The sequence below is a fragment of the Garra rufa genome, chromosome 12, assembly GCF_049309525.1.
Source record: "Garra rufa chromosome 12, GarRuf1.0, whole genome shotgun sequence".
NCBI lineage: Eukaryota > Metazoa > Chordata > Actinopteri > Cypriniformes > Cyprinidae > Garra > Garra rufa.
The window spans coordinates 39,840,389-39,864,610 of NC_133372.1; the positions used below are offsets into that span (position 1 = coordinate 39,840,389).

The 24,222-nt window shown below is 34.8% G+C and overlaps 1 protein-coding gene across 1 annotated transcript in view; it reads right to left on the reverse strand.

The window, feature by feature from the left end:
• The window catches only part of raly (RALY heterogeneous nuclear ribonucleoprotein), a 146,909-nt gene extending 123,371 nt beyond the window's left edge, over positions 1–23,538 (reverse strand). Inside the window, exons 1-2 of the mRNA XM_073852086.1 lie at positions 23,455–23,538; positions 17,468–17,552 (exon numbers count right to left, since the gene is read on the reverse strand). The gene's annotated coding sequence lies outside the window, so the exon portion shown is untranslated. The remainder of the gene's footprint in view (positions 1–17,467; positions 17,553–23,454) is intronic.
• Positions 23,539–24,222: the final 684 nt, after the last annotated feature.

Below are 24,222 nucleotides of genomic sequence, written 5' to 3' on the forward strand. Positions count from 1 at the left end.
TGTCATTTTTAGTGCAGCTGTCATAACGGCAAAATGAGCGCTGTGGAGATAGATATATGCGGAAATCCACTCGGCAAAACATTCGCATGGATTCTGACTCTCTTTAAGAGGTGTATGAGGCCGAAGGGGGGTCATCTCTGCAAGCTGGTCTGCTGAGCAAATCCAGTTATGGCAATGAATGTGACATCCACACGCAATTCCATTTCCGACAGCCATATGGTGAGGTGACTATATACCTGGCTTTCCATCAAACATAATTGACAATAAAACACATAAAAGCCCACATAGAGTGCAGAAAGTGCAGTCTCTTATCAGCGGCTGTGTACTTTCACATCTTGCTGAAGGAAAGTGCTAATTCTGACTCGCCGGCCTAAAAATACATCACCATCCACATTTCCGAACCCCTTGGCCTGTGACATTTTAGTGTCGTAACTTGCCACCGGGACTCCTCTGGATCACTCTGCCCCTCTAATCTGATGTGAACTGTTTTTGAATATTCAAGCTGATCCGAACACTTGGAAATTGCTGAAAGGTCACTGGCACAACAGTTCCTCTTCACACAGTCATTGTCAAGGTCACCCTAACCATCTACTGGAAAAATATCCAGATGGCAGTTTGCACGTACGGTTACAAAACTCTTGTTATAAAACTCTCCTTCAAAGCAAAAAAGTAAAATATGATAATAATAGAAATAATAATTAATAATATACAGATATACAAAACAAATACAGTATATTGCATTTGTGGAAAAAAATATCAATGACAATGAAAACATGCACAGCATGTATGTGTGTGTGTGTGTGTGTGTGTGTGTGTGCGTGTGTGTGTGTGTGTATATATATATATATATATATATATATATATATATATATATATATATATATGCACACATACACACACAAAATCAGTGCATATATAAATTATATATTACGTTTTATTATTTGTTTTATGTATTCAGGGTATCTGCAGAATTATTTAACTCAAATGCAAGACTTTTAAGACCTTTTTTAGGACCTGCACAAATAAGAGTATCAATTATTATATTAATTTAAAGTTATTTTTAAACAATTGTTATAATAAATAAATAAATAACATAAATATATTTTACTTAACTGTTTAGATTTTTATATTGCGTGATCTTCTTCTCGATCCACCAGTTCACATTTACAACTCAAAAATATGGGTTGATTTTTGCATTGGTCTGAACAAAAACAGCACATTTATTCAATAAAATCATAGCCTTTTGAAGTTTAATGGTCAAATTAAGCCATATCTAATTCGTGTTTTTTTCCATCCCCAAATTTAAGACTCTTTGAAATCATATTTAAGACTTTCTTGTACCTTAGACTTTTTTGTCCTTAAATTTGATGCGACTAAATTTTAAAGACCCACAGAAAACCTGGTATTAATTAATTTCCTGTTATTCTCAGTGATGCTTTTAATTAAACAAATACAATTAATTATCAATTTCTGTACATTTTAATACATGATTATATTATGTAAAATAAAGTCTTAATGATAAAATAAATAAATAAACTAATAATTAATAACTAATATAAATATTATTATATAAATATTTTATAAAATACACACAATATATTGCATAATTTGGGATTAAAAAATGTGCATGTGTACAGTATGTACAGAAATATGTGACCCTGGACCACAAAATTAGTCTTAAGTAGCACGGACATATTTGTAGCAATAACCAAAAATACATTGTATGGGTCGAAATTTTTCTTTTATGACAAAAATCATTAGGAAATTAAGTTAAGATCATGTTCCATGAAGTTATTTTGTAAATTTCCTACCGTAAATATTAGGGATGTAACGGTATCAAAACTTCACGGTACGGTAATACCTCGGTATGAATGACACGGTAAACAAAACTAGTGAAGAGACTCGAAAAAAGTGCAAGAAGTGTTTATTAAACAGTTTACATGAACACTGAACATATCAATGGCATACAAATTAGCCATATATCTGTAAACTTTGAAACAGGAACTTCAATTTTTCAATTTTAATAACAAAAAATTATTAAACCATGTATTATCTGGTAAAAGCTGGGATCTCTGGGCATCTTTAGGTTCGACCATTTCCATCTCTTTTCCTTCGCCGCTACTAGCAGCACCCGCCATTTCCGCATTAGGGGCCGTTCACATGTCGCGCCTGTGGAGAGCGCAGGTCATGGTTGCTTAGCAACGGCAGATGCCATGGGAGCGCAAGCTACAGAGCGGTTTGGATAGAAAGAAAGCGTCGCTTCCATTATGCGCTCGCATACCGCGCATCTACATTTGAAATAACGGACTTGAGCGCGCAAAAGACGTGACATGTGAACGGCATCTTACTGGATCTGTAGCGACAACAGACCGCAAAGGATGATGGCCACGCCTGGGCTGATGGGAATTGTAGTTCCCGCTATCTCCCGTTCACTCCATTCGCCTGAGCAAACTTTTCTCAGAAGACCTATCGTTTTATCGAGTCATGCGACCACGGTAGTATCGAAAAAATTTGCTATTGCGGTACGACGGTATTTACAATACCGTTACATCCCTAGTAAATATATCAAAACTTCATTTTTGATTAGTAATATGCATTGCTAAGAATTTAATTTGGACAATTTAAAGGTGATTTTCTGAATATTTAGATTTTCTTTGCACCCTTAGATTCCAGATTTTCAAAAAGCAATATCTTGGCCAAATATTATCCTATCCTAACAAACCATACATCAATGCTTTCAGCTTTCAGATGATGTATAAATCTCAATTTATTTGTTTTGTGGTCTAGGGTCACATATATGAAATATACAATAAAAAAAAAAAAATGCACTTGTCAAAAAAAAAAAAAAGCTTCAAAGATGCTTTTTTGAAGTACCATGGAGCTCAAAAAGGTTCTGTAATGGCATGGTATAAAAGTAAAAACATTCTCCAGGCGTCAGACTGTTAACTCTTTCCTAAAACCTTTATTTTTAAGTGTGGGACTGAGATCTGAGGAGAAATGCAGTGAGGCACTGTTCTGAATCCGTCACTTAGATGTTGATTTCCATAAAGTCTAATTTAAATTTATGACTCAGTTATCAAATTCACGCTCAATAACAACGCGCAGAACATACACGATAATACAGCCCCTCCAGGGCCTCTTGCTTCATTAGCAAAGCCAAAATAGCCTATAAGCGAAGCCAACTGTGGGTTTTCAGTTGACAAGAGTTTATAAATGGGTCAAGATTGCATTTTAGACTTCAGCCCGAGTCACAGGGACAGTATGAAAGACGGCAGTGATATCTCAATTGGAGTTGGTGAAAAGGGTGCGAGGAACCGCTAAATAAAGCATCTGACATGAACAATTTTGCTCATTATTTTTCAAAGGTGTCTACATACATGCAGCGCCTATCAATTATGGTATCAAGAATACGTGCCAAGTCATCTCCAAGTGTCATTCAATGCTTAAAAGGTTCAGTGAAGGAATGCCTGACATCCTGACTTAAGGACTTAATTGAGCAACAGAAGGCTTGACAGGAGAAATGTGCAATGACATATCATCAGAGACAGTCGAACAAGACCGAGCGAAAACATCTGTAATTCATGCACTTCGCAGCCAATTCAGAGCTTTTTTGGAAGCTAGAGACGTCTAGTACAGTAGCATCCATGGATAAAGGATGAAGGACCAGGCACACTAACCAAAATGCTGCTTTTACAACATCTCAACATCTAAAATGTACATCAAATGCATGCCATATCCATCAGGACTATCCACTTTCTGCAAGCTCGTTTATTAATGCACATGAATGATTTCCCCAAACGAAAGCTGTGAATGCAAAGTACATGGCCCAGATTTCGCCAAAGTTCCTCTTCGTGTTTGCGGTCCAGTATGCAGACCCTCTGGCTATCCGGTCCTGCAGGCTGAATTGGTTATTGGATACATCACACCATTAAAGGAGATTAACCAGGATTAGTGGAAACCCTTAGAGACACTCATTAAAAGAGGCTAAGTGTAAATGCTGTAGGGTACAAGATGTGCTAGCTGGATTACGCTCAGATTTATCATGTTAAAAGCCAGACTGAAAATATGCTCCACTGAGATGTTATGATTTTATGCAGAAACCTCTATCTGCCGAGTCTAACTCGAAAATGAATTCAAATAACAGCGGTGGAAATCAAAGGACTACAGCGAGCTTTTCAAAGATGCCGAAGTGATTTCATAAGGTGAAGGATCACTATTTGTAACCGATGGTAATTAACTCAAGCGAGGAATGTAGAGAAATGTCATTAACATCCCATCTTTACATCTCTAAGCCTGTACAAATTCAAAAGGCGGACAGACTCAAAGTCGTAAGCTTCAATAATCATATTAACATCTAACAAGAAATTCCCTTTGACTAGTTCTTAAGCTTTACCTTCTGCCATTTTATGCAAGTGGATATTGAATTTTCAAACTTTTTAAATAAAAATTGAATCAAATTCAATTTCAGCTCTTTTATTCACTGTGCGTTTTGATGTCGTGGAAGGCTGTACTAATCGTGAGCCTCATTTGCAAGGACGCTTTTCAAGGAACCCCTCAAAACAGAGACCTCTGAGGGTCAAGTAACCAATCATCTATTCAAGAGGAAAAGAGCAGAATAATTTCACCGAAAGGCCGTTTCTGTGTTCATAAAGCTCAAGACCTATCGACCGTGATCCACCTCATGCGTAATTTACGAGGAGAGCCATCACGTTACAAGGAGCAATCAATACTTAGATCTGTTTTTAGACTCTTTCAAACTTTACTGGGAATTTCAGTCTAGTTTATTCAATGAAAACTTATGTCATAGTCCTGACACATGATTGCTGTTATTTGAGAAATTTCACTGCACAGATGAAGCACAAAGAGAATGTCAACTCATGCAGTTTTCTGATTTATTAAATTATCAAATAAAACACACTCTCTGCATTATGAAAACTGGTAAAACTCAAAAGCTTCTCTCAACAAACAGCAAAATTCCTAAAATCAATTCCAAAATCTATTCATGTTTTTCTATTAAAACAACAACAACAACAACAAAAGAATATTCAGCAACCTGAAGAGCCATGTTTGGATTTATTACAGTGTGAATTGGATTTATTATTAAGGTAAATGCCACAAATTACTGTAAGCAGTGCAAAACACAGGCTAGCTGTATTGCACTTTTGTTTAAGCAGAAAAGTGGAGATCACTAAACACCAATTTACATGTTTGTCAATGTTTTCAGCTCATCAAAAATCCTATTTTTCATCATGCATTACTTAACATAAGCTTCAGGTAATACCATGCATACATGCTTGGTTGCCAGGTTGCAAAGATTCAGTAAAACTTTGAGCAAAAAAAGACAAGCCCTAATGGGGGTTTTCAACTTTTGGAATCTGGCAACCCTAAGCATGAAAACTCAAGAGGTCTGTATTCTTTTTCTCCTCTTTTTTTTTTTTTTTTTTTAAAGAAAATATAGATTTGGTTAGTTTTATATACAAAATTAGAGCTTCAAAATCATTAGTTGTGATTAATCGATTCAAAATAAGTTTATGTTTGCATACTCTATGTGTGTGTACTGTGTATATTTATTATGTAAATATTTATATGTATTTGTATATAAACACTTGCATATAATTTATATTATATAAAAATATAAATATTTTACATATACATCTAACATATTTTTCCTTAATATATACATGTATGTGTGTGTGTGTGTGTGTGTGTATTTTTATATACATAATAAATATACACTGTACACACATATATGGTATGCAAACATAAATATTGTTTTGCAGCACGATATACAATTTTAAAATACAATTTGGTCGATATTTAATGTTGATATATACAGTTAGTGTTTAATGATGTCACTGTCATCTCATCTTAGTCTCAACAAATATTTTTCATCATGGTTTTCATTAACGAAATTAACGCTAGTATTAAAGGAATAATTCACTCGAAAAATTAAAATTACCCCATGATTTATTTACCCTCAAGCCATCGTAGGTGTAAATGACTTTCTTTTATATATATATATATATATATATAAATTTCTGGCTCTTCCAAGCTTTATAATGGCAGTGAATGGGTGTTGAGATTTTAAAGTCCAATAAAGTGCATCCATCCATTATGAAAAAGTACTCCACATGGCTATGGGGGGTAAATTAAGGCCTTCTGAAGCAAATCAATGCGTTTGTGTAAGAAAAACATCTATATTTAAAAGCTTAGAAACCACAATCTCCATCTTCCGCTAACTGCCTGAGGGACAATATGGATATTTTTCTTACACAAACACTTCAGAATTCGCTTCAAAAGGCCTTTATTAACCCCCAGTTTTACAGACAAGGCTTAAGTCTAGTCCTAGACTAAAATGTAAGTCTGAGCTGTTTCAACTTAAAGAAACTTGCACTGACTGATCTAAAAATATATCAGTGTCTTTGTTTTGTCTCAAGATGCACACTAGTAATGTTTTTTTTCCTAAGCACGTTTATAAAAATTACTTAAATGTCCTAATTGAATTTGGGCTAATACTGGCTTAGTCTAAGGTCTATCTGTGAAACCGGGCCAGAATGATGGATGGATGCACTTTATTGAACTTCAACATCTCAACATCCATTCAATGCCATTATAACGCTTGGAAGAGCCAGGACATTTAATATAACTCAGATTGTATTCGACTGAAAGAAGAAAGTCATATACACCTAGAATGGTATGAGGGTGAGTAAATCATGCTGTATTTTCTCATTTTTTGGGTTAACTATTCCTTTAATACTACTACATAGAGCCATATAGAGCAAGAATACACTGCTTTAACTGATTGAGCAGCAGCTACTGTAACAGTACTTTGTGTAGGAAGGACGCAGTGGATAAGGAGAATAAACTTGATTGACTTTAATAAAGTAAAACAAAGAAAACACAAACGAGGAGCAGGCTTAAACACATGTACCACATAGTAGACTAGACAAAAGAGAACTAAACAGGCAGGAATATAAATACAAAGAATAATTAGGAACACAGGTGTGAGGAATAATCAATTAACATAACAAGAAGAGGAAACTGACCATATAAGGAAACACCGGAACTAAGGCTGGGGGGAAAACAAGGAACATGGATGTGATAGCTACACATGCCTCTGGCATTTTAACTAAAGCTTATATTAAGCACTGAATGATAAAGAAAATAATCAACAGGTCTATCTGAGTAACAGCACTTAAGACAGCAGCAGAAACACACGACTTGGATGTCTTTGACAATGATAAAAGAGTGGAGCCTAAAGTAACATAATTATCTTCTTTTCTTTTCACCTTTTTCCGCTGTCATTAAGGGAGAATTAATTGACACATTATCTTCCCATTAAGTGGTGATTTTCCTATCAGATACAGCCAGTAGTGATAACAGGACAGCACCACACACTCATTCATTCTCCTCTCCAGGATTAGGCACTATACCTGAGGACAGAGGGAAATGTTTTTCTTTTTCCTGCACTGATGTAATGTGCTATTTCTAAATCAATTTACGACTGGACTGCAGATGGCAAATTTACTCAAAATTACACATTTTGTTCTATCAGTTCTTAAAGGAACACTCCACCTTTTTTGGAAATAGGCTCATTCTCCAACTCCCCCCCGAGGTAATAAATTGAGTTTTACCGTTTTGAAATCCATTCAGCCGTTCTCCTGTTCTGGCGATATCACTTTTAGCATAGCTTAGCATAGATCATTGAATCCTATGAGACCAATAGCATCGTGTTCAAAAATAACCAATGAGTTTCGGTTTTTGTCCTATTTAAAACTTGACTCTTCTGCAGTTATATCGTGTACCAAGACCGGCGGAAAATGTAAAGATGCGATTTTCTAGGCCGATAACATTAGGAACTACACTCCCATTCCGACGTAATAGTCAAGGAAGTTTGCTGCCGTAACATGGCTGAAGCAGGCGTGATATTACTGCGCCTGCAGCGTCCATATTACGGCAGCAAACTTGAGTTGTTAGTGAGCTAACCTGGTCAGTAAAACCACAGATGGACTGTCCCTATTATGCTGTTCATTTGTGATGTCTTTATCATTAATGTCTAAATGTAATGAATAAAATATTAAATTCACATTTTAGGGATGAAAAATCCATATTAGGTTAGGTCATTTTTTTTTTTTTTTTTTTTTAAGAAGTACTTTGTAAATAGACAATTCAAATGGTCTTTCTCTTATCAAAATGTTTCAAACACTTGGTAAATTGTTTTTTTTCTGTCTCTTTTGTTTTTAAAAAAAGAAGAAAAAAAACAGTTCCTTCTTGAACTTTGTTCTTGCTTTATTGTGTAAATAATCAGGCCATAATTAGTTTAACTGACTGAGGTTGACTAGTGCATATTTCTGTATTACATAACGTTAATGCATTTTTGATGATACAGTACAGACCAAAAGTTTGGACACACCTTCTCATTCAAATGAATGAGAAGGTGTGTCCAAACTTTTGGTCTGTACTGTATATTTTTCTGTTTATTAAAGTTTTTACTCTACATTTGTGCAGTTTTCAGTGGGTTAGTGATATTTTTTTAATATATATAAATTAATAAATAAATATTTCTTAAATGGGTTTTTATACAAAAACTGTTTTTTTTTAAATGTAAAATTCACTTTATAAAAGACCCACAATTCTAACTTTAATTCATGGGGATAACATGGATAATTTCACATGGTTTAGTGTAAGATTTTTGCCCATCTTTTGGAAAATCCAGTTTTAAAAGTAAAAAAAAACCAACTACAAATAACTTTTACCAGTAGGTGGCTGCAGAGCTCCACTATTTGCTATTTGACCACCTGAAAGATATTTTTTTCAGTTGAATTCATATCTACAGTACAGGCCAAAAGTTTGGACACACCTGAATGAGAAGGTGTGTCCAAACTTTTGGTCTGTACTGTATATCTACTACTCAACAAAAAACATTAATATTAAAACTATAAAAATATGCTCTAGACAAGTTCAGTCAATTAAACTTCATTAATTATAACTTTTAAGTGTCTAAGCTTGGCCAGATCATATTCCTGAAAGTTTGATATACCATTTTAATGAAATACTTAAATTTCAACAAAAGCATGTTAAATATTTATGAGTTACAGACTTCAAAAGGAACTGCAGAAGAGGAATGACCCTGTAAGTCTCCTGGTTAACAACCAGACAGAACACAGCGAAGTCTGAGATGTGAAGTCGCCGGGTTCACGTTCCTGAAGAGAAGAGATTTTAAAGCTCAATACGTGTCTCATCTGGTATATATCCTGAAATGAATCTGTATACCAAAGACGAGGATTGAACGCTGATGCATCTTTTTTTTTTTTTTTTTACCCAAGACCACATAAGCAGCTCTTCATGTGGATGTGAGGCTTTCAGGGGTCTTTCTTGATCCGTGTGTGTTGTTTGTTGGCGGAATCAAGCGGGCGAAAAAATAGAACTTTATATGCGATGGAACGGTTCCTCTTGTAAATGATTCAGGGATCAGTCATGCCTGATTAGGCCTGAGCCAGAGATATTGGAGAAAATGGAGGGCTTGTGTACTTCTGAGCCCCGCTGAAGCTGACTGACAACAGAGGGCTTCCAACATGTTCGATACTGTAGATGGCAAAGAGAGCTCTCACTTGATGCACAATAAAAGCTTGTAATGCTCCATTCTTTGCCAAATCGGTTCAAACAAGATGACACAATGATGAGAAGAAAGGCATGATGGGATATGACTTGGGCTGTGCCAGCAAAAAGTCAGTCAAAAACAGATAAACCAAGACGCAGCATTGAAGCATTGTGTTTTAACTGCTATTACCTCAGCCTTTCCAAGTTTTTGAACTGTAAGATTTTTAATGTTTTTTAAGAAGTCTCTTCTCTTCACCAAGTCTGCATTTATATGATCCAAAGTACAGCAAAAACAGAAAAAAAATCTATTTGAATATATTTTAAAATGCAATTTTCCTGTGATAAAGATACATTTTCAGAATCATAACACCAGTCTTCAGTGTCACACGATCCTTCAGAAATCACTCTTATATGCTGATTTGCTGTTCATGATTTTTTTTATTATTATTATCAATATTTAAAACAGTTGAGCAAACTTTTTTTCACAGGATTCTTTGATGAATAGAAAGATCCAAAGATTTATTTTATTTATTTATTTTGGAAAGAAATGATAGAAAATAATACTTTTATTTAGCAAGGATGCTTTAAATTGATCAAAGGTGATGATAAAGACATTTATAATGTTACAAAAGAGCTCTCTTTTAGATAAATGCTGTTCTTCTAAACTTTCTTTTCATAAAAAAAAAATGAAAAAATTCTACTCGGCTGTTTTCAACAAAATAATAATAATAAATGTTTTTTTAAAAGCAGATGAATCTAAATATTAAAATGATTTCTGAAGGATCATTTGACACTAAAGACTGGAGTAATGATGCTAACAATTCTGCTTTGAAATCACGTTTATAAATTAGATTTTAAATTATATTCAAACAGAAAATAGTTATATTAAATATTAAAAATATTTACTGTTTTACTGTTTTTGCTGGACTATTTTTATTTAATTTTTTTCAACCATTTGTTTGTATATTATGAAATATTATTAAAAATCTTTATTTTATTTAATGATTTTTTTTTTTGCCGTATTGTCATGATAAATTGCTCCCTAGTCAAGAAGCACACGTAATATTAACCACATGTCTGGCTTATGGTTTTAAAATCTGAAAAGCAGCAGCAAGAGACTGAAGGTCTTTGGCATGCATTGGGAAAAGTCTTGTCAGACATCATATTGTAGCAGCAAAGGGTTCCTTCATTAATTCAAAAGCTTGACCCCTGGGGCTACGAGCAACGACTCATGAACTATAGAATCTGACACCAATGTGCACCACCAGAGCTTGGCAGTAATGCATTTACTAAGCAAGATAGAGCATGGAAAATATACATATCACGCCAAATGTAATCACAGCTTTTAACATCCGTTAAATGTTATATAAGCCATTGTTGCATGTAACTGCATTTCTGCAGGATGTTGTTGTGCAGAGGTTGCTCTTTTATAGCTCAGGAGAAGAGGCTTAATGTTTAAACTTAATTGAGTTTTCAGTTCATTCAGTTTCATTAAAATATCAAATTTGTCTTTCATTATTCTTGTGAGAAATGCAAATGAGTCACCTACTGATGTACTGTACAGTAGGAATACAGAGCTATAGAATTATGAATAACAACATTGCTTAGATAATTTGGTGAGAAGCTCACAATGAGATCTGAAACGCATGTGAGATCTTCAGAAAAAAAGGAAAAGGAAAGGAAAAAAATACGAATGTCAACTTTGTCCTTTTGCACAGCATGATATAATATGAAAACATGCATCTGTGATGTTTTACTTTATGCAATAAACCACATTTCGTAGACAACAAAACCAACACTGTCACAACGATGAAACACTTGATTTGCAAGACATGTTGTCGATTTGTATAATGGCTTCTGGCTGATAATGAGGTTTAGTTGAGGTAATTGTAAGCTGAAAAGGTTGTAACGCTTTCAGGCATCTTGTACTATTCAGAAAACAGCTGAATACAAGATGCTTTTGACGTCTTGGTGAACTTTGGTTCGTGAAACAAAAGTAAAAGTGATTTGGAATTGAAATGAGCAGAATATTACACAAGAACACAGCAAATATTTGCAGAAATTATGTCTTTATTATAAAGTCTAACTCTTGGAGCATTTTCCCTTAGGTGCCAGAATGTTTAATATTTCATTAGAATTTTTTTGTGTTTTCTGTTCTTTTTTTTTTTTTTTTTAGACAAGCCAGTGCAAAGAGTGAGAGATAGTGGGGCTGCTGTGTCTGTGTAATACATCACCAAACACACACAGAAAGAGAGGAAGCCTAAATTAACCCATAACTCATGGCAGGGGTCAGGCCTTCTTATATAGAAAATATTCCTTTCAGCAAATACTGCAGGAAAAGAACATTTATTATTGATAGAAAAACACACAGCAATATATAATAAACAGATGACTTGGCTTAAAGCTCACTGGAATTTCATCCATCAAAAGAATGTACTCTTCATCTAGCAATATTGACCACTGTCACGAGCTTTGTACAATGAACAAGAGCACTTCTGTAAATAAGCCGCAGGCCGGAGTTAAACTGAGCCAAGCTACCATTTACCATATAGACTTCAGTAATATTTGTGTATTGATTACATATGGTTTCTTTGATTTTGCTTTTAAGCGAGGGCTATTCGTTTTCTAACAAATTTTGGTAGGGCACTAAAGTGGCACACGTTTTACCATTCATTTTAATGCAAAAAGTGCATTGCTCTTAAAAATAAAGGTGCTTCACGATACCATAGAAGAACCTTTTTTGTCTAAATGGTTCCATAAAGAACTTTTAACATCTGAAAAACCTCTCTGTTTCACAAAAGGTTCTTTGTGGCGAAAGAAAGTTCTTCAGATTATAAAAAGGTTAGAAAGAGACGGTTCTTTAAAGAACCAATGACTGAATGGATCTTTGTGGAACCAAAAATGGTTCTTCTATGGCATCATTGTGAAGAACCTTTTAAATCGTGCAGACATGATTAACCAGTAGAAATTTGAGATTTTGGACTCTCGTCTCTATCATTTTAAGCATTGCAGATTAAAAACAAGTACGCAATCAGCAGCGAAAGAGAACTCATTTCAGTATACTCTTTATTGAATTGAGATATTTTTAAAGTTTTATATTCCTTAAATGGTTAAATACGCACTATTGTATGTGTCCAATTGTCTGTCTTTGCAAATATCCTCATAAACACACTAATTTAGGTCTTAAGTGAAAGCAAAAATCTGAGAAAGAAAATCCGGGCAGCTCTTAAAGTGACAGCAGTCTAATATTTTTGCTGTCTGTCATTTATGTTAATCAAACAAGAGAGAACATCTCTCACTGCTCTTGACTAAATCAGATTTGTACCGTTAATAAGAGGAAATCTAAATTTTATTTACACAGTGAAGAATATGTAGTGTTTTATACATGTGATTACTTTATACAATATATGCAGCATTAATTATTTGTTTACTGTAGGTTTTTTGTTTTATTGCTTTTCATTAGTTTTTTATTTAATCACTGTTCATTTGTCTTTAGTGAGTTTATGTTTAATTTAGGGTAGTATTAGTTTTCTGTGATATTGTCCCTGGTGACAAGAATTTTGAAATTTCTATGGTCTCTTTATGGTATTTTGATATCATAACGACCTTATTTAAAGAAAAAATAACTATAATGTGATATATATCGTTACCATGAAATGAAATTACTTATATCGTGATATAAGATTTTGGTTATATCACCCACCCCTACACACTCTTAAAGGTGCTTCACGACGCCATAGAAGAACCTTTTTTGTCAAAATGGTTTCATAAAGAACCTTTAACATCTGAAGAACCTTTCTGTTTCACAAAAGGTTCTTTATGGCGAAAGAAGGTTCTTTAGATTATAAAAAGGTTAGAAAGAGACGGTTCTTTAAAGAACCTTTGACTGAATGGTTCTTTGTGGAACCAAAAATGGTTCTTCTATGGCGTCGCTGTGAAGAACCTTTTAAAGCACTTTTATTTTTAAGAGTGCACTCTTTAAAATAAAGGTGCTTCACGATGCCATAGAAGAACCTTTTTTGTCAAAATGGTTTCATAAAGAACCTTTAACATCTGAAGAACCTTTCTGTTTCACAAAAGGTTCTTTATGGCGAAAGAAGGTTCTTTAGATTAGAAAAAGGTTAGAAAGAGACGGTTCTTTAAAGAACCTTTGACTGAATGGTTCTTTGTGGAACCAAAAATGGTTCTTCTATGGCGTCGCTGTGAAGAACCTTTTAAAGCACTTTTATTTTTAAGAGTGCACTCTTTAAAATAAAGGTGCTTCACGATGCCATAGAAGAACCTTTTTTGTCTAAATGGTTCCATAAAGAACCTTTAACATCTGAAGAACCTTTCTGTTTCACAAAAGGTTCTCTGTAGTGAAAGAAGGTCCTTCAGATTATAAAAAGGTAAGAAAGAGATGGTTCTTTAAAGAACCTTTGACTGAATGGTTCTCCTATGGCATCGCTGTGAAGAACCTTTTAAAGCACTTTTATTTTTAAGAGTGTATTTCCATGAGCCTGGGTTGGATAAAAATAATTCAGTCAAAAAAATGTAATATTGTGAAATATTTTTACAATTAAAATGAATATTATTACAATGTTTTAGTTTAATATACTTTCAAATGTAATTTATTTCTATGATGCAAAAGACCAGCATTTATTTCAAAACCGAAATCTTTTGTAACTTTACACATGGTTTTGCTGCCAATTTTAAACAATTTAATGCATCCCTGATGGAAAAAAAGTATTAATTAAAGTATTAAAATATCCTACTGTCTGCAAAATTGTGAATGGTAGCGTTCATAATAATGTTTTCGCTCACTTCCAAACTCCCAAATTAACCTCTGGCCATGTCTCCACATGTGGGTTGAGTTCCAAGGAAAGTCTTACTCATTTCCATGAAACACATCAGATATATTCACTGCAAGCTCATTTAGTTCTTACTCTAAAAAATGTGCTTTTACTGAACGCACATAATTGTGTCTGATTGGCAAAGCATGAGTCTAATTACAGTCCTGGTAAGGCAGGTGATGGAAATAGCTCATAAAATTGACTTCAAAAGAACTTGTTGTCTTTTCTTCCGCAGATATGACTGAATTCACACTGCTTATTTAACTTAAAGTGAAGCGGCGCACGGTTTCCTTTAACCTCATCTCTCCTTCTCAGTAAGCAGGATTCGCCATGCTCCCTGGCCAATGTTGCGGTCGGTGTTTGACATATCTGAACGCATGAATAACATTTTCATGAAATTTTCACAGAGGTGTATCTATAATTCACATGCCCTTTCTTAGCTAGGACTGATTAGAGAGAGATGCTCAAATCACTGCCGGGATCTGCTCGCCGCATCTCTGATGCACATTCACTATTCAAAACATTTTCATCAAGATCCTCGTTCCAGACATTCTTGTCTAAAACGCCAAACCGAGGCCGACCTTGTTGCAGTGCTTCCTCTAATTAATGCTCATTCAAGACTTTCATGCCAAACACATTTAGTTCAGTTCGTCTAAAAATACTCAGCCCACCCACATTCAAAACAAATTTGCAAATCATATTGCTCCGATTGCAAGATTGTCTGCTGTTTAGTGACTGAATGAGGAGTGATTTCATATACAGGCATTGAAAAGATCAAAATTTAATTTGTTCCAAATTTACAGATGTTATAAACAAAATCTCACACACAAAATACTCCTTCAGTCAAACATTTTATGACTTAATATACGCAGTTTATAAGTAAGTATATGCATGCTGTATTATTAAACAAAGCTCTTCAAAAGAACTTGCATAGAGGTCAAAACTGAAGTTTAGGAATTCTATTAGGCTATATTTCATTTCATTATCAACTTAAGTCTCAGATGCCTCTTTTAATATTTCTCATGGGAAATAAAGAAAAATAGATATAAATGAGACAGTAATACTAAACATCTAGCATAGTTCAGACAAATCGGTCTTGAAAGTTTATATCTGATGACTGATCATCATGCAAACTTTGGTAATCTCAGCATTTATCATAGCATCTTATGAAGCTCTAAAGCAGTCTTTAGATGGAGGAGACTTTAGCAACACTCTTCATTTGCACTGCTTTTAATCTCTGTCCACCTTCTAGGTGAAACAACTGAGGTATTAGAGATCTCATTTGTGATATTTCTTTCCTTATGCCTAGGCTATTAAACTTTAAAGGTGCTGTAAGCAATGTTTTTTAATAACACATATAAAATGTGCTTATTACGCTATCTGACAGATATCACTGAAATAGGTGTCCTGAGAAATAACACCTGTCTCTGTGAAAGCCCTAGGCTTTGCAAAGAGCACTTTTAGTCAAAGAGAAACAACTTCTGCCTGTGAATGATTTGCACAGTCTGGTTTTCTAATATTTAATGCCTTTCGCAATTTTAAGAAATAGTTTCTGCCTCTTAGACCATCCAAGATATAGATGAGTTTGTTTCTTAACCAGAACAGATTTGGAGAAATGTATTATGCATTACTACAGTTGCTCACCAGTGGATCCTCTGCAGTGAATGGGTGCCGTCAAGATGAGAGTCCAAACAGCTGATAAAAACATCTCAATAATCCACACCACTCCAGTCCATCACTTAACGTCCTGTGAAGTGAACAGCTGTGTGTTTGTAAGAAACAAGTCCATCATTAAGGAGTTTTAACCTTAAACCATTCCTTCAAGCCAAAATACGAGCCCATAACACTTTAAAAATCCATCCCCTGTTGTCATCTCACATCAAAATCTACCCACACTGCAACAAATGCTTTTCTTACTTTTGTTGTTGATTTTGTTCTTATTTTCAGCCAAAATATCTAAAAATTATTAAATCAAGAAGTATTTTTTAGGTCTTGTTTTCAGAAAAAAACAAGTCAACATCAAGTGCATTTTTGCTTGAAACAAGCAAAATAATCTGCCTGTGGGGTAAGAAAAATAATCTTGTTTTCAGTTTCAAATACAATATTTTTGCTTACCCCATTGGCAGATTATTTTGCTTGCTCTAAGCAAAAACTGACTTGTTTTTTCTGAAAATGAGAATTTTTAGGTATTTTGGCTGGAAACAAGACAAACAAATCTAAGTAAGAAAATCATTTTTTGCAGTGCACATATTTGTTTACACATATTTGTGCTTTGTGCATATTTCTCACCTGAATCCGACGGCACACATTTTTTCATATTTTTCATGATACATTTGTATCTTACAAAATACAGCTTTTCACTTCAAAAGATATCCAATGGAGTGGTTTGGATTACTTTAGGATCATTGTGATGTTTTTATCAGCTGTTTTGACTCTCATTCTGACAGCACACATTCACTGCAGAGGATCCATTGGTGAGCAAATGATGTAATGCTGCATTTCTCCAAATCTGTTCTGATTAAGAAACAAACTCATCTACATTTTGGATGGCCTGAGGTGAGCAAATGTTCATAAATAAAATATTTTTTTGGTGAATTCTTCCTTTAATGCTTTAAAAAAACCACTCAGATGAAAATAGTGATGGGTTCCAATGATGGAAGATCTGCTGAAATCAACAGTGCAACACAGAATTGTGATGAATTTTCAAAATTTGCACTTCCTTTAACTTACAAACATGATGCTCATGCATGAGCAAGCACTGAGAAGCAGCGCAACACTCAAAGACAATTAAAAAAACACGCATTCTGTGTGAACCAGCCCTTATGTGTGTGTAAAAACCTGCAGTGGCTTTCAAAATCCCCTCTCAGTGTTTGCAGAGAACATGCGTGCTGCTTTGGGCCCAATGAGAGTTCTGCACAAAAGCCCTGTTAACATTTGTCAGTATAAACGCTGAACTTTAACACCTCCGCACAGATCAAACACTGCTAAATCTGTGTTTGTAGAGACTCAGGCTTGGGAACCCAAGTTGCACGTACCTCTCAGATCTCTTCTGTGACCAGGAGACGGATGCGGATATACTGCTTGGTCCCAGCGCTTGTGACCTGGAGTGCGTGAGGGATCCTGTGGTTTGAAACAAAGCAAATACTTATAGTATAGCAGGAGTTCAGTGGCTGAACATTGAGTGCATAAAACATTTTTACTTTTTCTGGTGCATTCCTGTGCAACCTTCGCTGCCTCAATGTCATAGATGGTTTATGTTTTTTTGATTATGCTATGCAGTTTCCAGGGTTTGTTCGGATTCCGCAAAGAACCTTTAACAGTCATAGAACCTTTCCATTCCACAAAACACTAGTTAGAGAAGAAAAAGTTTTTTTAGATTGTTCTTCAAACTAAGAAAACATGATTCTTTTAAATGGATAGTTCACCCAAAAATGAAAATTGGATGTTTATCTGCTTATCCCCAGGGCATCCAAGATGTAGGCGACTTTGTTTCTTCAGTAGAACACAAACAAAGGTTTTTACCTCAAATCGTTGCAGTCTGTCAGTCATATAATGGCAGTCAATGGATCCACAGCTTTGAGAGTCCGCAGGGATTCATTTAGTTTTGTTTGTGTATGTTTTTTTGACTCTCAAAGCTGTGGATCCCATTGACTGCCATTATATGACTGACAGACTGCAACGATTTGAGTTAAAAATCTTCATTTGGATGCCCTGGGGGTAAGCAGATAAACATAAAATTTTCATGTTTGGGTGAACTATCCCTTTAAGAATTGTTCACTGAAAGGTTCTTTAGGGAACCAAAAATGGAACCATTTTATAATCTAAAGAACCTCTCTGTGCTACAAAGAACCTTTTGTGCAATGGAAAGGTTCTTTGGATTTTAAAAGTTCATCATGGAACCATACACCCTTCCAAAGAACCATTTAAGAACACTGTATGAGTATGAGCAATAATAATGCGTGATGGAATTTGTTCTCTAATAGTGCACAGCAATTTTAATTTTCCAGTGGAAGCTCAATTTGAGAAAAAAAGTGATATTTTCATTTCAATAACTCTCTCTTGACCCTCATCATAAGCCTCCTCTTCAGCAGTGACGCCTAATGGAAACTTCCATTGACAGCATAACTGGTGAGTAACTTGAGATATTCCATCTTTTCAATCATGAAGATGCTGACAAACATAAGCCTGTTTCACATCAAGGCCGGCCAAATGGAGAGTCGAGTGGAGGGCGATCAGTCTAAGCACAGTTCTGATGTTTAATTCTGAATGTGTCGCAGGGGCTTTATCGTAGGATTAGTTGTTTGGGTGGCGGCAGCCACTGACATTTGAGGAGCATTCCAGTCATACAATATCCCATCCACTCAGCCACTGCCCCCTGCTGCAATAAGCACTGACAGACACTCCCAAAACATCACTCAGAAACATTAACTTAAAAAGAAACTTTAGACAACATCAAACACTGGAGTTGAAATGCCAAAAATCTAGGAATAAATAGCCTAATTCTTAAAAAAAAGTTTGGGTTGGCAGAACTTAAAAAAAAAAACTGATTTCTTTTTTTTTTTCATTTTGGTGACTGCATACTGTTTTTTGCATAAAATGATAAAATGTTATATAATATACAAACCATTTGAGCTATTGAAATAAGTTATCAATAAGTAACTAATAACACGACTGAAACAAATAGCATTGCAATATTGCAACTTTAACTAAATAACGTAAAATAAACAAAACAATTCAATGTAGACAATATATGACTCAAACAATGATGATGTTTCATGTAGGGAAATCAGAACACAATTCATTTTCACATTCATGTTTACACATTTAAAACATACATAGTTTTTGAGCAGTAAGATTTTTAATGTTTTTTAAATAAGTCTCTTCTGCACACCTGCATTTATTTGATGCAAAGTACAGCAAAAACAGTAAAATTGTGAAATATTTTTACTATTTAAAATAACTGTTTTCTGTTTGAATATATTTTAAATTGTAATTTATTCCTTATGATTTTAAAGTTGAATCTTTAGCATCCTTACTACAGTCTTCAGTGTCACAGGATCCTTCAGAAATCATATATGCTGAATTGCTGTTAAAGAAACATTTATTATTATCAATAATTAAAACAGTTGAGTACATTTTTTATGATTCTTTGATGAATAGAAAGATCCAAAGATTAGCACTTATCTGAAATAAAAAAGCTTTTGTAACATTATAGAGTATACCATTCAAAAGCTTGGGAAAGAAATGATAGAAATCAATACTTTTATTTAGCAAGGATGCTTTAAATGTATAAAAAGTGATGATAAAGACATTTACAATGTTACAAAAGATTTCTATTTCAGATAAATGCTGTTCTTCTGAACTTTCCATTAATCAAAGAAACCTGAAAACAATTCTACTCAGCTGTCAACACAATAATAATACTTTCTTTCTTTTTTGAGCAGCAATCAGAATATTAGAATGATTTCTGAAGGATCATGTGACTGGACTAATGATGCTAAAAATTCAGCTTTGAAATCACAGAAATAAATTACATTTTAAAATATATTCAAATAGAAAACAGTTATTTTAAATAGTAAAAATGTTTTTTGCTGTACTTCGGATCAAATAAACGCAGGCTTGGTGAGCAGAAGAGACTCCTTAAAAACATTAAAAATCTCACTGTTCAAAACTTTCAAAACACTGGTAGTGTGTATACATATATATATTCACACCTTTTACTACAATATTTGAAAGCAAAATATATTTCAGCTTTTTTTCTGTACAACGTTATTTAACTGGTTATAATGTTTTACTGTAGTGTTTGTTTTGTTAAAATTCCATGCATTTTTACAGTTTCATAGGAAACAGTGCTGGCAGTAATGGTTTACATCCACATGTAACTACAAAAGCACTTCGGCGTGTGTGTGTGTGTTGGTTTATGTGGGTGAAATAACAAGGTTATGATTTCCTCTGACTAACTGACTGAATTCATTATACATCACAGAGACATACACTGTGTTAACAGCACAACTGCCAATTTACTCATTAAACTTTCATGTATATGTAATCTAAATTTCTAATTCATGATGCTTGATTTGACCAAACGAATTAATTAGTCCGATAAGCCTTTTATAATTTTTGATATTCCGCAAAATATCAGTACGGCCTGACTGTGAAAAAGTTTGAAAACGTAAAAATACCCATGAGATTTTAATATTCCTGACATTTAGCTGGCTTAAAGTAATTTTTGCCACTGGCTTGTGATGGAAGAGGAGAAAGTATAATGACTAATAATATCTGAACTTTTCATGACAAAGCTGCAAGCTAATCCAAATATATCCAACTGTCATGTCAATGTCACTTCAGCGGTGCTAACTACTTAAAACAAGGTTATAGTTAGTATCTTGAACAAATCACAAGACACAGCATATGACCTTAACAACATGGTCATTTCTAGAAGTCAGCTAATAATTAATAGCATTAGAAAACCACCGTTTGACAAGTGTGAAGTTCGTAAGTTTCTGAATGAATCACTAACCACTAAATCATTCAAATCTGATGCTAGCACTTTTCTGCATTGTTCTCTTCCTGGATTAATCACTTGCACTCTGAAAAACATGCTTTGGATAAAAATGTAAATAATATCCTCTTTTGTTTTGGCATTTGCAAACACATTTTACAGGGTTTCATACACACAAACTTGTAGATTCATTTTAATGCACAGACCCATTATTTCATAAAAGCCTCAATTTTAATGCTGGCGCTGCAGAGTGTTATTTGAATTCAGTAGCTGTAAGTGGTCAACTTGAGTTGGCTGTCCTTGAGGTAGGCAACTAATGCCCTAGATAAGCTAACGGCAGTACAAGCCGAGAAAAAACGTAATGGACCAACCAACATAAACAACACAAAATAAAAAAAAAATCACCCCAAAAACACTCATATCTCTGCCTTTAAGGAATATTCTCTGATATTTAATGGCAAAGACATTTAGCTGTGCATAACCCGGTGTATTCCTTTAATGGCATGACAGTAAACAAAGAATTAAGTCCTTCAAACTCTTTCATAAACAAAAATAGAAGCACATCAATTGAGTGACATGAGTAATACAAAGCATTACAGTAGAAAAAGTATTCACTTGGAAGGTCAAACTGTATGGCTTTTCTTAATACTAAAATCTATCCTTGCCACATACTGGCAATAATGGAGTTTTAAAGTGAAAGTGCATGCACTGAAGATCATATGGAGTCATGCATGGCTTTTAAAAGAAGCATTTAAGTGCATACATTCCTATAATGTAGACACATTTGACTTGTTTGCCATGACCTCCAAATAAAGTCTTGTGGCAGATATATCCATTATATCTATTATGTGTGTGTGTGTGTGTGTGTGTGTGTGTGTGTGTGTGTGTACCTGGTATTCATCACGTTGTGGGGACCAAATGTCCCCACAAGGATAGGAATACCAGTAGATTTTGACCTTGTGGGGACATTTCTCAGGTCCCCATGAGGAAACAGGCTTATAAATCATGCACAATGAGTTTTTTTGATGAAGTAAAAGTGTGCACAATCTCCTGTGAGGGCTAGGTTTAGGTGTAGGGTAGGTGTAGGGCGATAGAAAGTACGGTTTGTACAGTATAAAAACCATTACGCCTATGGAATGTCCCCATAAAACATGTAAACCCAACGTGTGTGTGTGTGTGTGTGTGTGTGTGTGTGTGTGTGTGTGTGTGTGTGTGTGTGTGTTCAGTTCACGCTCCTTCAGGCCGGACATGACCAACAAACATAACCGAGTTCTGAATATGTTTTATTTTAATTCATAGGCATTGCATTTCCAAACCATCACATCAAAAACACTTATTAGTCCAGTTACATCTTCTACAGATCAAACTGTTGCTCTTGTAATTAGATGTAATTAAAAAATTACAGCTGACTTGCAAGAATACCAGACATTGTACAAGACCAGCATAACAGACCTGCTAAAACAAGGTGGTCCACCTTGACTGCCTTTTTGGCAGCATGAAGCATGTTTCCAGTCAGCTGTGCACTGCTGCAGATGCCCTAAAGATGCTGCCTAAGTAGACAGCTCACTAGGTTTTTGAGACACAGCCAGGACATCACAGAAGCAATTTCACAACATGCTTGGAGGGCCGTTCCACAAATAGGGTGCCTTTGGTGTCCTTAGTTAGTCCTAATATATGTAAACATTGTCTTTAGCAATGAAAACCTGACATTATCCACAAAATCTTTTTTTCTATGAGAATGCCTTTATCACCAACTGTCTTTTAAACAAACTTATAATTTGTCACTTTTATAAAAGCATTCATTAACTACATTCTATATCAGACAGATCTTAAAGAATTTACTTTTACCACCTTTTCATGGAAAAGGCACACGTTTTGTGGAATAAATGACCCTAGAAAACAGATCCCAGCAAACTAAATCAAGTCAAGGTATCACATTTTCGTTGTCTCAGTCGCATAACATGGATAACTGCGGTGGAATAGCAGATCTAGGATGTTATTCAACAGTCCAGACGTGTTTAAATGTTCGCAGGATCTGCAGTGGAGACGCGCTCCAAAACACAAACATCACATCGGTCCTCACACAGAAAAAAATATCATTTTGATCAATATATTAAAAAAAATCGCTCCACAACTTTGAAACACAACTGTTCTTTCAAAACTGAGAAAAGAAAAAGAAAAAAGAAAAATGTTTTTCTCATTGATGGAACAACACGTAAATGTCCAACTGATAAATACAAAGAACGAAAAAAAAAATCACAAGCAAAACAAAATCGTGTCCACTTGGTCCTTCACAGGACATTGTACAAAATAAAGAAACTAATATACTCAAAAACTGATTGACGTTAACCAAAGTTGACCAAAACCTGACGTTCCCCCTCTCCAAGAAGGTAAAACATTAAAAACCGGCTGTCAGTTGAATTCAAAAGAAGAACAAAATGCAAGCACATCCCAAATCAAAAGAGGACGTAGAAAAGAGGCAAAGATGAAGACAAGAGAAAATGAGAAGAAAGTACTCACCGGTGAAAATCTCAGAGAGCAAAAATGTGGAAAGAGCAACAAGAGAGGGTGAGAGAGATAGTGTGAGGAGGAGCTGTCAGCGGCGCAATGACTGAGGAAAGCAGCGGTTCAACAGTATAAACAGCGCTGGTGTGGAGCAAACCATTGCGACTGCGCAGGGGGAGACACACAATCTGTCTCCTTAAAGGTGCACTCGGTAATTTTGTAATTAAACTCAGTAATTTGCTAATTAAAAAAGTTCTGCAACTAAGTAAGGAACCGTATTTCTGAGAAATTATGTTTACTCACATGAGACGAGTATTTCATTCACAGGAGCCTTCTAGAAAAGGCTGTTTTATTCTGTTTTTTATTGCAACGTCCAAAATTATATGTGTGTTTTCACGATGCCTCATCAACTGACGCGGCACTGAATGTAAACAATGCCACTGAACCAAAGTAAACTCGCATATTTTGCTGATTATTGCCGCTGAAAATGTAATGGTCAGACCGGAAAAACATTAGGAGTACTATAGACTGCCAAACGTTGTAACAAATCAAGGAGAAGAGTGTGAAAAATTGTCTGAGGAGCAAAATGCGTTTGTGGTTGGCCAAATTGAAAAAAGATTTCAAGAATCTTGACAACATTCATGTTTGTTCTTATCATTTCCAGTCAGGTAGGTGAAATATTAGGCTAATATCTTCATTAATACAACTTGTACATATTTTTACCACCCATTTACTGTGTCAAAAAATTGCACCCTTTCAGCAGCTTCCACACGTTTTTCTGTG